Genomic DNA, 16,153 nt, shown 5'->3' with positions numbered 1-16,153 from the left:
ATACATGCAGCATTTAATGCTGTGAGGTTTATGGGCTGTTTATCTTTATCTCATCCAATTGTGGATAAAAAAATTGTAAGAAATCTTGATCCAATTTGTTACATTCCAAGGAATATTTGTTGTAGTAATAACAATGATAATGTAAATTGTCTTTATTCATAGGTTCAGTAGGCTGCTAAAGCGATCAAGCATGAGATCAATTTTTATATTGGATCTTCATGCCATTGGTCCGTAATAAGGATCAAGATTAGCTTGCACCTTAAAATCTTAGTAAAATGATCGGTAGATGCAAGATTTTCTCTGAAATTAATTTGATAATCAAATGAGTAGTGCTACATATACTTACAATTTTACTTACAAGATTAATTTTGTTAGTGTTCTTTTGAAATTTAAATTTTATGATTTTTAACATATTAATAACTGAGTAAGTTTTTGTAATTCTTTCCCATTTTAGATGATAAATTTGACATAAAAATCTTTACAATCTTGATTCCTTTGAAATTTATGCACACAACTAAATTGAAATTATTTATGGACAATGGCTAGGATGACTCTATATGTGTATCCCAAACATGCCCAAGTCTAATTGCACTTTTTTTTATTATTATTATTATTATTATAATTTTTTAAATAATTTTAAACATACTTAATTTTTGGGAAAAAAAATTTACAGATTCAAAAATTCACTAATAATCACTTTCTTAAAAAATAAAAATAAAAAAATATACGAGGAGTAACATTTGGACTCACCCAATCATTTTCCATTTTTATTTCTTTGTTCAGCAAGTCGAACCCGACCCGATTCGCCCATAACTGGTCCCTTCGCAGATTAGGGTTTCAGTTGTCCATGCCTATAAATACCCTCTTCGACGCACATCTTTCTCATTCCGCCTCGCCCAACATACTTTCGTTATAAATCTCTCTCTCTCTCTCTCTCTCTCTCTCTCATTATCTTTTTCTTTGAAAGGTGAAGCAGTGATGAAGATCTAGCTGTGTACCGGAGACGGTCTCTAACGATTCCGTCGTTGACGGCAACACAACCCTCTAAGAAGTTCTGAGCTTTACCTTTCACAGTTATATTGTGCTCCTTTTTTCTTCTTCTTGGTTTTTTTAAAGCTGAAATCTTTTGTCTATTGTGGAAATAGTTATGGTGGTGAGGTAAATTGGCGAGGTGATGATAGAAATTCATATCAAGTCTGTCAATCCGCTGAACTATAGTGTGACGACTCCATGAATCCCGACAGGTTCTGATCGCTATTTTATGTCGCCACCGATTTGAATTTCTAGGGCACGGTTATAGGTCTTAGCCATACACTCATACCCAAGTCCTTTCTAACCTAGCAAAACTAGGGTCCTATTGTTGTGATGCTTTTTTGTTTCTCTTTTTAATTGAAGTGCTCTGTTTTTGCTGTGTTTAGAGTTTGGTTGGGCAAGTGATGAATCTCATTGTAATTTAATGGGTAATTTGCGTCTGAGATCTTTCATTGATGCTTTATCACCTTGGAGAACTGATGCCCTCTTTTATTTTGGGTGAGATGCACTTTAAATCTAATACAAAACTTGTTCGGTTGCACAGAGGCACACGTCCTACGTAGTCTGCGAAGTGTACCTAACCCTCTTATTTTGCAACTATATTGCGTGCATTTTGAGGGATGTCACTGAGCAAGATTTGAAAGTCTTGACGGTATATGCAACTGAGTAAGTTCTGGATTTTCACCTTTTTTTGTTTGATCTTTTTAACAATTACTATTTGTTTGCTACTTTTGATGTTTATTGAAGTTAGTGTTCTTGTGCTGTTGAGTGTTGTAGAAATGATGATATACTTTACTGGCATGTTTAGTTAAAGGAGTTGTTAGAAACAATATTGCTCAAATAATTGAATCCACATCACTCTACTCTCTTTGAATGTCTTTATCAACAGCATATGATAGCTTAAGATCGTTGTAACAGGTTTTAAAGGCTTGAATGCTTTTACAATCTGCTAATGATGACTTATGAGATTGTTATAGCATGGTGGTAAAGACATCTGTGGGCTGATTGGGATTTGGGTTCATTTATTTTATAGTGAATTGTTTTGTTACCGTTTGTTTATGTTGGTTGGTTGGTTGGTATCGACCTGAAGATCACCTGAAATACTGCATTGTGGCAGCCGAAATGCATAGGACGTGGGTGAGGAATTGACGGTGCCTAGATAGTGATTATCTGTGATATTAATGTTTTGTTCATCTATTTGGTGGGGCATATGACGAATATAAGTGTTGTAATGGGTAATTTGCGTCTGAGATTTACAGTGATGCCATTTCATCTTAAAGAACTGATGCCCCCCATCTTTACGTCTAAGTATTTTAATCTGATGTTATTTTTGTCTGTCGTTCAGGTGATAGAGCATCAGGCTCTGTTTCTATTTTTTGGAAAATGATTCATCCAACAAAAGATGCGTGTCAGTAAAATCTGTTTTTTACTTAATTGTTAAAGGAAGTTTTTAAATGTTTTTGTGAAATTTTTTAAAATATATAAAGTGATTTAAAAAATATATAAAATAAAAAAAATGTATTTTACATTTCTCGTTAGATTTCTTGAGACTACCTCTTGGTGGCAGTTTTTCAAGTAATTTACTTTTAGAAATGCCACTGCTACATTCATGATGAGTGGATTTTGAGAAAAGTTATCAAAATTTATTTTTTTGTATTAAAGTTTTTTTAAAGTTCTTAAATATTTTTAAAAAATACTTCTTTAATCATTAAGTTAAAAAAAAATTACAATTGAGATATGTTTTTAGGATCTAGTTTTGGTTGGAATGTTATTTTTGTTTGAGAAATGTTGTGTTGTACCATTTATACGAATTATTGTCTCTGCATGTTGTGTTATGTGGTTTATTAAAAAAATAAAAACATATATATAAGAGAGTATTGAGATTTCTAAAGTTTATTCTTATCTATTTTATATTTTTGAATGTAGGTTTTTTTTATTATTTATTTAAATAAGCCATGGTACCAAGTGGTGAGCTCTCAAGGTGGGCAGCACCATACAAGGACTGTGGGGGGCGTATTTATGTATTTTATAGAAGGACGATGCTAAATTGATTATTAAATGTGTAACCAAATACGCAAACTAGTATAAATGAGTTTGTGTTTTTTTTCTTTAAACATTTTTTAAATGAGTCACCAAATATGTCCAAGTAATGGGAGATTCTTGTATTGTCTTTACACAAGACAATACTAGAGTTTCACATTGTTGAAATGTAAGACTTGTATTACATTGATTTCTTATAAAAAAAGTCACATTAATCATTAGGCTACACTATGATTTATACAAAATATGGATTAGGAAATTTAAAATATATGTTATTAGTTTTTAAATTATATTATTCACAAATTTAAGTTTACAATTTGGATCCAAAGGTGTGACTTCAATCACTTTTAATCTCAGAAAATAATTTTTGGATCTATTGTGCCTTAGTCACTATTGAAGTGGGCGTGGGGTAGGATGGATGGGGGTCTATCTGTTACCTCTCGACACCAGTAACCCAACCCCTGCTTCTTGGGAGAAGGTTTGGATAACGGAAAATGATTTTCTTATAATATTTTGTACAATATATTGAATAATAATGTATTAAATAAGAGATATTTTTGTAAAATATTTTATAAAAATAATATAATTTTATAAAAATATCTCTCATTTAACATATTGTTGTATAATGTGTTATACAAAATATTGTGGGTATTTCATTACAATTTACTTATATTTTAAATTGTTTTTAAGTTTTATATTACTTAAAAATAACTAGTGTATTTTCTTCGCTTCTTATATAAAAGTTGACCAAGAAGGTCAAGTCAATTCATTAATTTGAATTCAAGTTTTTAATAAGTTGTATATATTTATATACAATATATATTTATATAAATTATTTATATAAATATAAAAAATAATTTTTTATTATTATGTAGGATGGTGCGGTGCGGTTCAGCCTGCCCCCCGCCCCTGCTATGGGTCCTTGCGGGTAGATGCAGGCCTCTCGCTACCCTGTCCCTATATTTCATAATATATTTCACAATACATATTTTAAAATGATGATATTTTTGTAAAGTGACTTTATTTTTATAAGGTATTTTACTAAAATATCATTTATTTTGAAATATGGTTGTGTAATGTATTGTGAAAAATGATGTGTATTTATTATTTTTCTTTATGTTTTTTCTTCTGTAACAAATGCAGTACCTACATGTGGTTTTTTTTTTTCTTAAATATTATAAAAAACACACTTTTTGCACCGGAGACAGTGTGACACTTTTGGAGATCAATTAATATTTTCTTTTTCTTTATTCTCTTCTTGTCCAAGATGGAAATGATGATTCTTTCCCCAAATGAACGACGCTGATTAAATTGAGCGATTTTTTTCTCTTTTTGAGAAACCAAGCCAAGCGTTCTGATCCATCTCTTCCGACGTCCGTAACTCAACTCTGGGTTTTATTTAAAAATCTATTTAGAAATATTATTTGTAGGAAAATATTTTTTTTTTGAAAAAAAATTATGCTTTCACTGCTTTTCAAACGAAAAAAGAGATACAAGGAGGAAAGTTTTTCAATCAACAAATCATTAACCCCTTTGGTATTTTTTAGCTAAAGCATGAGCTACATTGTTGGCACCAGGAAAATATTGAATAAACCAGCTAATCCGCCATGGAAAGGTTTTTCCTTATATCCTCAATCATCATTCATGTGCTGTTTCACTTGTTCTCGTATGCTTGACTTGCATTAACAACTTGTAATGAGTCTCCTCCCAAAATGATCTTTAATTTCAGTTTCGAGGAGAGTGGCAACTTATAAAGCACTAATAGGTTCTGCAAGGAAAACATTTGGGTATGGGGATCTTCTCATTCTAAGAGTATTCCTCCTTAATCTTTCTAATTACAAACTATAATTTCTATGTCAGTCATACATTTTGTCTTGTTAAGAGTTGTATTCTACTTGAGTTTCATTCTGGAGGAGGTTGCTAATGTTGATCAATGTGGTAGGTATCAACATGTATGACTGGAGGAGTTTCATTTTGTTTTGTCTTGTCAAGACAAAATGTATGACTGGCATAGGAGTTGTAGTTCGTAATTGAGAAGGTTATAGTCCTCAATAATGTCTATTGATTTGTCTAGCTGCTTATAGTCCTCAATAGCTTGGTTTGCTTTGTTCACCAGAATGCATGGATGCAAAAAAGAGACTTAAAAAACAAAAGGTTTTCTTCTCTTCCATATTTATTTTGTGAGCCATTGTTGCAAATTCTACAATTTCATCCCTTGTCAAGAAGCAGAAGATCTTTTTTACTACTTCAATGAGTCATTTTCTAGCTTGCACTTTTGTATCTTCCTTGAGCAAAGTCCCCAAGTTTGGATTATCAACCACTTGCTTTTTGAATAGATGTCTCGTTTGTTTTCAGAGATGAGATGAGATTTAAAAAGTTGAATAAAATATTATTAAAATATATTTTTTAATATTATTTTTGTTTTGAGATTGAAAAACTTGAATTATTTATTTTATTTTGTGTGAGAATTTAAAAAAGTTGTAATGATGAGATGAGAGGTTTTCAAAGTTTTAGATTTTAGTCTTGAAAGCAAACCAGACCTTAGTTTGGTTGGAAAAGATTCATGACATGCTCTCCACAAATAGGATTTACTACATTCCTAGTTCTAATGCTCTAGATATCAGACCATATTTTATCCTTGCTGTTATTCCTCGAGGTCTGACCTTTATTTTTGTCTTGAATTTCTCGTTGAAGATGGTATGCACTCCTTATTGAAAATTTTTCATCTATTGTGCATCTCCAGAATAGCCTATCAGTGCATGTGCTTATAGGGATCTTACTAATTTCTTCTGCTTCTTCCTTTTAAAAAACTCTCCTTAACAAATTCATATTCCATTGTTTTGAATCACTATCATTTAGTTCTTTAATTTTGACATTTTCCTGAAATACGTTTATGGTTGATTGGATCTTGAAAGAGACTGGTCTAGGCAGCAACTTATCATTCCAGATATTGACTGATGCCCCATCTCCAATCCTCCCTAATGGTCCTTTTTCAAGGATTTGGATACCATTAAATTTCTTCATATGAATAAAGGGCTATACCCAAGCTTAGCCTTAAGGAAATTTCTTGTTGGGTAGTATTTTGCTTTTAAAACCCTTGCTGCCAATGAGTTTGTTGGAAAATGTTTGGTTGCCTTCTAAATGTGTTTGTCAAAAGTGTCCTCTAGTGGATATTGCTTTTTTTTTTTTTTTTTTTTTTTTTTTTAATTTAAATGTTTAAAATAGTTGCCCACAAAATGTTTTACCCTTTTTTTTTTTTTTTATAAATGTTAAAAAAACACACAAATTCACTAGTACTATTTTAAACATTTAAATAAAAGAAATAAAAACAAAAACAATATGGGACTTAGCCATACACTCGTACCCAAGTCCTTTCTAACCTAGTGAAACTAGGGTCCTATTGTTGTGATGCTTTTTGTCTCTTTTTGTCTCATTGTAATTTAATGGGTATTTTGCGTCTGAGATCTTTCATTGATGTTTTATCACCTTGGAGAAGTGATGCCCTCTTTTATTTTGTGTGAGATGCACTTCTAATCTACAAAACTTGTTCAGTTGCAGAGGCACACGGCCTACGTAGTCTGCGAAGTGTACCTAACCCTCTTATTTTGCAACTATATTGCGTGCATTTTGAGGGGTATGTCACTGAGAAAGATTTGAAAGTCTTGACGGTATATGCAACTGAGTAAGTTCTGGATTTTCACCTTTTTTTGTTTGATCTGTTTAACAATTACTATTTGTTAGCTACTTTTGGTGTCTAATGATGTTAGTGTTCTTGTGCTGTTGACTGTTGTGGAAATGATGATATACTTTGCTGGTGTGTTTAGTTAAAGGAGTTGTTAGAAACAACATTGCTCAAATAATTGAATCCACATCACTCTACTCTCTTTGAATGTCTTTATCAACAGCATATGATAGCTTAAGATCGTTGTAACAGGTTTTAAAGGCTTGAATGCTTTTACAATCAGCTAATGATGACTTATGAGATTGTTATAGCATGGTGGTAAAGACATCTATGGACTGAGTATGATTTGGATTCATTTATTTTATAGTGAATTGTTTTGTTACCGTTTGATTATGTTGGTTGGTTGGTTGGCTGGTATCGACCTTAAATTCTGCATTGTGGTAGCCGAATTGCATAGGATGTTGGTGAGGAATTGACGGTGCCTAGATAGTGATTATTTGTGCTATTAATGTTTTGTTCATTTATTTGGTGGGGAATCGTGTTACCTAGAAGGAGAAATATTAGGAGCAGTCACTTTTGCACATCTTACGTGGCATCATCCAAATTACACATCTCTCAAATTTGAAAATTATTACCTAACTGAGAGAGATGATGAGAGAGAGCTTGGACTGAGAGAGTTTGGATTGAGAGAGAGACGATGAGAGAGAGCAGGTGAGAGATACGATGAGAGAGTCGATGAGGGATGAGAGGGAGATCTGATGAGAGAGATCTGATGAGAGAGAGTTGAGGAGAGAATGATAGATGAGAAAGAGAGACAATTTGAGAGAGACGATGAGGGATGTGACAAAGAGTCAAGGAGAGAGAGACAATGAGAGAGAGTTAAGGAGAGAGAAAGAGCTGGCGAGAGAGAGATAGCCGTTGATGAGAGAGAGTTGATGAGAGAGACGCTGAGAGATGATGAGAGAGAGGAAGAGAGGGGTAGAAGCTAGAAAGTCTGATGCATTTTGCACCAAAAAAAAAAAAATTATGGGACATGTAACGTGTGCTACGGATTAGTCGTGAATAGTGACTCATCCGTAGCACAGCTGTACACAGAAGCCTCAGACTATGCACAACACTTAAAAATATGTTATTTTATTTTTTTTATCCTCATAATTCATATTTCATATTTCATGAAATAGAGGGTAAAATGATAAAATTATATATTTTTAAGTGGTGTGTAGAGTGTGAGACTTATGTTTAAAATTTTTCTTTAGTGGGGCATATGACGAAGAGAAGTGCTACTCAGAAGCTCTACATTTTGCACATTACTTAAAAATATATGATTTTACTTTTTTATTTATATTTCATATTTCAAATCATATGAAATATGATTTTTAAGTGATGAGTAGGAGTGTGAGACTTATGTCAAAATTTTTTTCATATGAATGTGTTGTAATGGGTAATAGATGTTCGAGCAACAGGCTCTGTTCGTTTTATTTTTGGGAAATGATGCATCCACCAAAAGATGTGTCTCGATAAAATCTATCAATTTTTTTCACTTAATTGTTAAGGAGGAATTGTTTTAAATATTTTTGTGAATTTTTTTAAAAAACATTAAAAAAAATCTATCTCATTAGATCTCTTGGGACCAACTCTTGGTGGCAGGTTTTTTATGTAATTTTTTTAAAGTTATTTTACAGTCTCTGTTCGTTTTTTTTAGAATGCATGAGTCTTCAAAAATGTCTTCAAAAATAAAAGAATTTCTTCTCTTCCATATTGTGTGAGCCACTGTTGCAAATTCTACAATTTCATCCCTTGTCTAGAAACAAAAGATCTTTTTAACTACTCCAAAAAATGAGTCATTTTCTAGCCTGCACTTTTGTATCTTCCTTGAGCAAATTTCCCATACATCTTGTGTTGAACAACTCCTCCGAATGGCATGTTCCGCTCTTTATTCATTATTAAGACATATTGGACAATTTGGATTATCAACCACTTGCTCTTTAAACAGACTCAATTTGGTTGGAAGAGATTCATGACATGCTCTCCATAAAAAAGATTTAACTACATTCTTTGTTCTAATGCACCAGATATCAGACCATATTTTATCCTTATTGTTATTCCTCGAGGTCTGACCTTTATTTCTGTCTTGAATTTCTCCTTGGAGATGTTATGTGCTCCTTACTGAAAATTTCTCATCTGTTGTGCATCTCCAGAATAGCCTATCAGTGTTGTTGCATGTGCTTGTTGGGATCCTACTAATTTATTCTGCTTCTTCCTCTTGAAAAACTCTCCTTAAGAAATTCAATTCACATTCCATTGCGTTGAATCACTATCAATCAGTTCTTTAACTTCGGCTTTGTCCTTGAATAGGATTGTTCATTTGGGTTCTGGCCCGTATACCCGGACCGGAACCCGGGTTTCAAACCCGGTCCAGGTTTTCTTGGGTTAGACCCGGGCCGGAGAAAAATCTGGTTTTTTTTTTTTTTTTTTAACATAAAGGCCTACTTGTTTTGAACATTTTTTCATAAAATAAATGTTGATATAGCATTCAAACTCGTTGTTTAATTTTATAAAATAAATGTTTTCAATAAGTATGTTAACATTGTCCACAATAATAAAAATATATGAAAATGGAAAGCTAATTTTTATGTAAAAAATTAGTAAAGTTAGAAATAACTAATTACCTAAATGCATCTAAGAAAAAGAAATATAATATTTAAAATGCATGCAACACAATGCAATTTACTACATATTACATTATTTGGTATTTATACTGAGAATGTTTTAAAATCACCACATGTTTCATTAGTGAGTCCATTTCAAATATAGACGTAATTACATATTTGTGTATGGAAAGTACATGCATGGAAAGATTACAATTGAATGGAAATAATAAAGAGTTGTTATATTTACGGGTCAATGGATATACAAATGGAAAGCCTTAGATTAAGGCAGAGGATCCCCAGCATGATCCTCAACACCCCCCCACAAGCTGAGCGTCGGATTTGAACAGACTTGGAGCGAAAAAATTGAAAAAGAGGCCGAGGCACACTTTTGGTGAAGATATTAGCAACCTATAAGTGAGAGGGCACATACTGGGTGCGAAGTTTACCAGCAACAACAAGTTCACGAAGAAAGTGGTAGTTTAACTCAACATGCTTGGCCCGTTTGTGAGAGACGGGATTGGAGCTCAAAAAAATTGTACTTTTGATGTCACATGGGAGAAGAGGCTGCTGTGGAAGAGAAATTCTAAGGTCACGAAGGAGATGTGTGAGCCAAAGAAGTTCAGCAGCAGTGAGAGCAAGGGCACGATACTCAGATTCACAGCTTGAGCGAGAAACAGTAGGTTGATTTTTGGCACTCCAGGAAACCAAGTTGTCGCCAAGGTAAATAGAATAACCAGAGGTGGAGCGACGAGTATCAGGGCATCCTGCCCAGTTTGCATCAGAGTAAGCAACTAAAGCACTAGGAGCAGCAGAGGGATGAAAAGTGAGGCCAAAATGCAGTGTGCCCTTAACATAACGAAGAATGCGCTTGACAGCAAGAAAGTGGTCTTCAGTCGGAGAGTGCAGAAATTGACTGACAGAGTTTACAGCATAAGCGATATCAGGACGCGTGATAGTCAAATACTGGAGAGCACCAACAAGAGATCGGTAAAGAATAGGATCTGAAAACAGAGGACCATCAGAAGACAGGTACTGAGAAACAACCATGGGGGTGTGAACAGGCTTGCTGTCAAGTAATTGAGCTCGCAGATGTCCCGTGCATATTTCAACTGACTGATAAAGAGACCATCAGGGGTGGATGTAGCTTCCAAACCCATAAAATAATTGAGAGAACCCAAATCCTTGGTAGCGAACTCAGAATTAAGCTTACGAGTAAAGCTGTCAAGAAGAGATGAGTTGTTGCCGATAATAATGATGTCATCAACATAAAGAAGCAAATAAATAATATTAGACTGCCTGTGAAAGACAAAGAGTGATGTGTTGGCACAACTGCAATAAAAACTAAGTTGAATGAGAAAAGAGCTAAACCGCTGAAACCAGGCACGAGGAGCCTGTTTGAGGCCATAAAGAGCTTTCTTCAACTGATAGACATGATTAGGGAATCGGGGGTCAATATACCCAGGAGGCTGCTCCATATAGACATGGTCAGTAAGATGACTATTGAGAAATGCATTCTTGACATCAAGTTGGCAGAGAGGCCATTTGTTGGTCACAGTAAGAGAGAGGACAGTGGATAGCCTTGATAACAGGGCTAAAAGTGTCAGTGTAGTCGAGACCAGGTACCTGTGTATAGCCTTTGGCAACAAGGCGAGCCTTAAGACGCTCGATAGATCCATCGGGCAAGTATTTGGTCCGAAACATCCATTTGGAACCCACAATGTTGGTGTTGGCAGGTCGAGGAACCAAAGTCCAGGTGCGATTAGTTTGCAGGGCTTGAATTTCTTCATCCATAGCGGCAAGCCAAGCAGGATTCTTAGCAGCAGATTTGAATCCTTTGGGCTTAGTGGATGCAAGTAGAGCAGAGAGAAGACCAGAGGATCCCAAGAGAGCAAGATTCGCTGGGTGACGAGTTTTGAAAATACCAGCTTTGGCTAGTGTAAGCATGGGATGAGAAGCCATTGGAGTAGCCGTAATAGGAGTAGGAGCAGGAGCAGGCAGCTCGGTGGGGAGCTCAAGAGAAGCGGGGCTAGGATCCGAGTGCGGCAGAGATGGACCTGTAAGAGAATCATTGTCCTGCAAAGACTCATCCACTGGATCAGTACATATACCACACGGGTTAGATCTGGATTGTGTAATGTGTCGGGAATGAGGCGCAGGGGAAGATGGTAGCATGTTTGTAGGGGGAAGACTAGGTTCCAGAAAATTGGAGGGAGGATATGGGTTGAGCTTAGGAGGTATCGAGGAAGGGAAAGTAAGTCTCATCACATTGGGCATGACGGGTGATATATAGCCTAGAAGTGGTAGGGTCAAGACAACAGAAACCTTTGTAAGATGAGCTGTAACCCAAAAAAATGCAAGGAATGCTACAAGGGGAAAATTTGTTAGGCATATAATCACGTAAACAAGGATAAACACGACAACCAAATGGATGAAAATTTTCATAATTTGGAATGGAACCATATAGAAGCTCAAAGGGGGACTTACCTCCAAGAAGTGGTATGGGCAATCGGTTGATGATATAAATTGCATTGCTAAAAGCGTCAACCCAGAAGCGAGGAGAAGTATGAGAATGTAAAAGCAAGGCCAAGCTGGTCTCAGTCACATGACGGTATTTTCTTTCTGCGCCACCGTTTTGGGCGGTAGTATATGGACAAGAGAGTTGATGATGGATGCCAGAGATACGAAGATGGGCTTTAAAGCAGTTGCTAGTAAATTCTGCACCGCCGTCACTTTGAAAAATTTTGATACGAGCAGAATGTTGATTTTCCACAAATTTTTGAAAATGAATTGAAAGTATCATAGAAGTCAGATTTTAATTTCAATGGATAAATCCAAGTGAAACGAGAATAATCATCAATGAATAAGACATAGTAGGAAAAAACCAGATTTGATTTTACGGGAGAAGGACCCCAGATGTCACAATGAATAAGATCTAAAACATGGGACGATCTATGTTCATTACGAGAATAAGGCAAACAGTGATTCTTCGCAAGTTGACATGTATCACACAATGTAGGAGATGGCAATAAAGAAGTAAGCTAAAGCTGTTATTTTTTATTTAAAAAAGAAATAACAGAATGATTCACATGTCCAATGTGAGAATGCCATAAATCATAAGAAGCATGAAAAGATTTATTTTTAAGGACAGAAATAAAAGCTGAATTTCCGCGCTCTAGCACATATAAGCCTCCATCTCTCTTATCGGTTGCCACCACCCTTCCCCTTTGGCAATTCTGAACAGTGAAAAAATTATTAGTAAATGTAACGGATAATGGAAAATCATGCGTTAATTGACTAATAGACAGAAGATTTTTAGTGAGGTGAGGAACAACCAAAACACCTAACAGATGAAGATCTGGGGAAGGGGAAATTTTACCAGTGTGGGTGATGGGTAGGGATGCACCATTCCCTACAATTACACAATCCTTACCCGTGTAAATGGTGGACTGGTCCAAAGTGGAGTGGGCTGGAGTCATATGGGCCGAAGCCCCTGTATCTAAGAACCAATCCGAAGCTTCATGCCCAGAGACAGAGCATGAAGCGTTGAAGGCTTCTGCAAGGTGTGCCGAAGGATCATGCTGCTGCCTACACCGATCAGCGTAGTGACCTTCCAAGCAGCAGATCTGGCACCATGGTGGACGGCGACCTTGAGTGGGTTGAGCACGGCCCTGTCTGTGACTGGAGAACTCGTGGCTGGGGCCATTTCCGCGAACACGTCTGGAACGAGAGGAGCCACCCCCGCGTTGAGAAGAGCCACGACTAGCGGTGAACGCTGCAACTGAAGGCGTCAGACTCTCAAGGGACTTTTGAAAGAGTTCAAAACTCTCAGCCTTGGACACCAGATCCGAGAAGCAGGGGAGAGGTGTTTGTGCCATTTGGGCAGTAGAGAAACTGGAGAAATCGGGTCCTAGGCCAAGAAGAAACCAGTGAACTTTGTCGATTCCATCAACAGGGCTATCGATGGCATGAAGTTGATCGCATAAGGCCTTGAAAGCACGAGCAAAGGCAGTGACTGGACGGGTGCCACGCTTCATCAATTGGAGGTCATCTTTGAGACGTATTTCACGGGGTTTGGAGCAGTGGCTGAAGGTGTTTTCAAGGGCAGTCCAGACCTCGCGGGATGTGGAGAGGCGTACAGCTTCAACCATGGCTTCCTCTATGAGAGAGGAGAGGAGAAGGCTGAGTAGGCGCTGATCAGTGGTTTTCCATGCCAGGTGTTTGGTATTTGGCGTCTGAGAGGTGGGAGGATCAAATGGAGGTGGCAGCACAAGGGAACCGTCCACATGACCCAGCAGTCCTTGGCTCTTGAGAAGTGGAAGAAGTTGGCTCTTCCATAAGAGGTAGTTGGAGGAAGAGAGTTTGATGGTAACCATGTGAATCATGGTGTTGAAGGGGAGGAGGGTGGGAGAAGAATCAAAGGCCATGGGGATCGTGGGATGCTTATCCATGTATGCTCTTGATACCATGAGAATGTTTGAAAACCACCATATGTTTCAGTAGTGAGTCCATTTCACATATAGACGTAATTACATATTTGTGTATGGAAAGTACATGCATGGAAAGATTACAATTGAATGGAAATAATAAAGAGCTGCTATATTTAAGGATCAATGGATATGTAAATGGAAAGCCTTAGATTAAGGCAGAGGATCCTCGGCATGATCCTCAACATATACATTACATTACAAAATTACAATAAATGAATTATAAATCAATAACATGTTCTTCCATAAGCAATTTGCGTTCTTGTATTTCAATTGTGGCTCTTTGTTAGGATCCAGATCTGAATACAGAAAAAAAAAAAGTTAAAACCACAAGAGATTGCCACATTCAACATATTTTTACCTGTTGAATCAAACAAACTATGTTGTTTGATAAAATCTAATACCTATTGTGATTCTGTGAATAGATTAACCATCTTATTAGACTGAACAACACTACTTTGTAAATACACATTATAGATGATCAAAAATTTATAACTATAAAGGTAGCTTCTTTAAAGTTTGGCACACAATAGTAGACAGATCTATTCTATTGAGTCTCTGGATATATATGCTATTTCAACCTAAAATCTCATGCATTATTGCATACAATTTGTGCGTCACATAATACAAAGCCTATTACAAGGTAACCAGAGCTTAAAAACAAGCTTATCACATGTCTCTCTTCATTATACATACCAAAAGGCTGAAGTAATAATATAAGAAAACAAACACCATCCAATGACTAAATTTTAAAAAATAAATAAAGCATAAATAGCAGGCACAAAAGAAATGAATCCACTTGTGCGCAAAATACGTTAAAATCAACATTATTATACTCACATCCAAGTCAAGAACACCATTATTTAATCACAAAGCGCATCGCATTAGACAGGACTTTAATGAGAATAACAATGATCAAGAAAAATTAACACTTTTTAATCAGGACCATTGGCTTCCGCTTCAATCCCCTTTGAAATCTGTAAAGCCAACAACCAATACATAGAAATCAGACCAATTTTCAACCCTAACACAAAGGACCCACAAAAATTTCAGAACCATATCCTTAGATCCTTTGCGAAAGTTATAAAATATACCTTCTACATCCAAATCTACAACATCCTTCAACATTCACAATATGCATCAAAATCTATATCTCTACGAGTCTATAAAACTCTATTCACCACCAATCACAACTAACAAAATAATAACAACAAAGAATCTAAGCTAAACAAAAATCTAACAAAACACTACTCACACACTACCACAACATAACAGGTTATAGATATGTGGGCAACGAAATAAAACCCAAAAAGAAAGGAGCGGATTTAGCCAAACGACAACCTCTGCTAGTCACCGACAACGATGGCTAGGGTTTTGGCTTCCCCAACACACTCTAGATACGAAAGAAACCTCCCCCTAAGAGAAGATATCTAAATGCTCAAAACAGAGAGAGAGAGGAACATACTGAGAGCAGTAAAAAGGCTTCTGTCTTCTATGGACGGTGGCCTCTGATAGCACCGGCAGTGATGGTTATGGTTTCGACGCTCGATCGAGAGAGAGAAGGAGATGAAAAGAATAAAGAGAGCAGCGAGAGAGAAGTTAGACAGAAGAGAAGAGAGAAGACTTTGGTTTGGACTTTGGGCAAGAGAGAGAGATCAAGAGCTAGGGTTTCCGTTTAACACTTTGGGCGAGAGAGAGAGAGATGGAGAGCTAGGGAGTCGAGGAAAAGAGTTTGGAGTCTGGACTTTGAGCGATAGAGAGAGAGAGAGAGAGAGAGGAGATCACACGGAAGAATAGGATTTTTCTTTTTAATATATATATAACCCTGGTACCGGATTTTAAATTCGAAACCCGGTTTCATAACCGAATCTGGCCTGGATTAATCCGGGTTTTTGTAATGCGGGTTCCGGCCCGGATCAGATTCGGGCCGGAACCCGGAACCAGAATCTGGTTATCCGGGTTTCGGACCAGGCCGGAAAAAAATTCGGCCCAGATGAATAGTCTTATCCTTGAATACTCATATCGGTGATTGAATCTTTGAAAGAGACTGGTCTAGGCAGCCACTTATCATTCCAGATATTGACTGATGCCCCATCTCCAATCCTCATTAATAGTCATTCTTCAAGGAATGGTTTGGATACCATTAAGCTTCTCCATATGAATGAAGGACTATACCTAAGCTGTAGGAAAACCTTTACTGCCAATGAGTTTGTAGGAAAATGTTTGGTTGTCTTCTATGTGTTTGTCAAAAGTGTCCTCTAGTG

The 16,153-nt window shown here is 36.3% G+C and overlaps 1 long non-coding RNA gene and 6 other non-coding genes across 10 annotated transcripts; all 7 read left to right on the top strand.

Annotated features, from left to right (window-relative positions):
* Positions 1 to 829: 829 nt before the first annotated feature.
* LOC121237062 lies at positions 830 to 8,323 on the top strand. Of its 4 annotated transcripts, XR_005934867.1 has the most exons (4): positions 873 to 1,698; positions 2,066 to 3,013; positions 6,625 to 6,754; positions 7,122 to 7,300. It is a non-coding gene; the product is annotated as an uncharacterized LOC121237062 (long non-coding RNA). The 4 variants fall into 4 exon arrangements; XR_005934866.1 differs by lacking the exon at positions 7,122 to 7,300 and having other exon boundaries at positions 6,625 to 6,901; XR_005934868.1 differs by lacking the exons at positions 6,625 to 6,754; positions 7,122 to 7,300 and adding an exon at positions 8,203 to 8,323 and having other exon boundaries at positions 874 to 1,698; positions 2,066 to 2,377.
* LOC121238026 lies at positions 971 to 1,062 on the top strand. The gene has a single exon (XR_005935071.1). It is a non-coding gene; the product is annotated as a small nucleolar RNA U61 (small nucleolar RNA).
* Positions 1,167 to 1,255, top strand: LOC121237977. Its single transcript, XR_005935025.1, has one exon. It is a non-coding gene; the product is annotated as a small nucleolar RNA snoR14 (small nucleolar RNA).
* On the top strand, positions 1,425 to 1,520 carry LOC121238020. Its single transcript, XR_005935065.1, has one exon. It is a non-coding gene; the product is annotated as a small nucleolar RNA Z101 (small nucleolar RNA).
* LOC121238021 lies at positions 2,234 to 2,326 on the top strand. The gene has a single exon (XR_005935066.1). It is a non-coding gene; the product is annotated as a small nucleolar RNA Z101 (small nucleolar RNA).
* Positions 4,340 to 4,435, top strand: LOC121238012. Its single transcript, XR_005935058.1, has one exon. It is a non-coding gene; the product is annotated as a small nucleolar RNA Z103 (small nucleolar RNA).
* On the top strand, positions 6,509 to 6,571 carry LOC121238022. The gene has a single exon (XR_005935067.1). It is a non-coding gene; the product is annotated as a small nucleolar RNA Z101 (small nucleolar RNA).
* Positions 8,324 to 16,153: the final 7,830 nt, after the last annotated feature.

The sequence above is a fragment of the Juglans microcarpa x Juglans regia genome, chromosome 6S, assembly GCF_004785595.1.
Source record: "Juglans microcarpa x Juglans regia isolate MS1-56 chromosome 6S, Jm3101_v1.0, whole genome shotgun sequence".
NCBI lineage: Eukaryota > Viridiplantae > Streptophyta > Magnoliopsida > Fagales > Juglandaceae > Juglans > Juglans microcarpa x Juglans regia.
The sequence above is the reverse complement of the archived record's forward strand: the minus strand, read 5'-3'. Positions and strand labels throughout refer to the sequence as shown.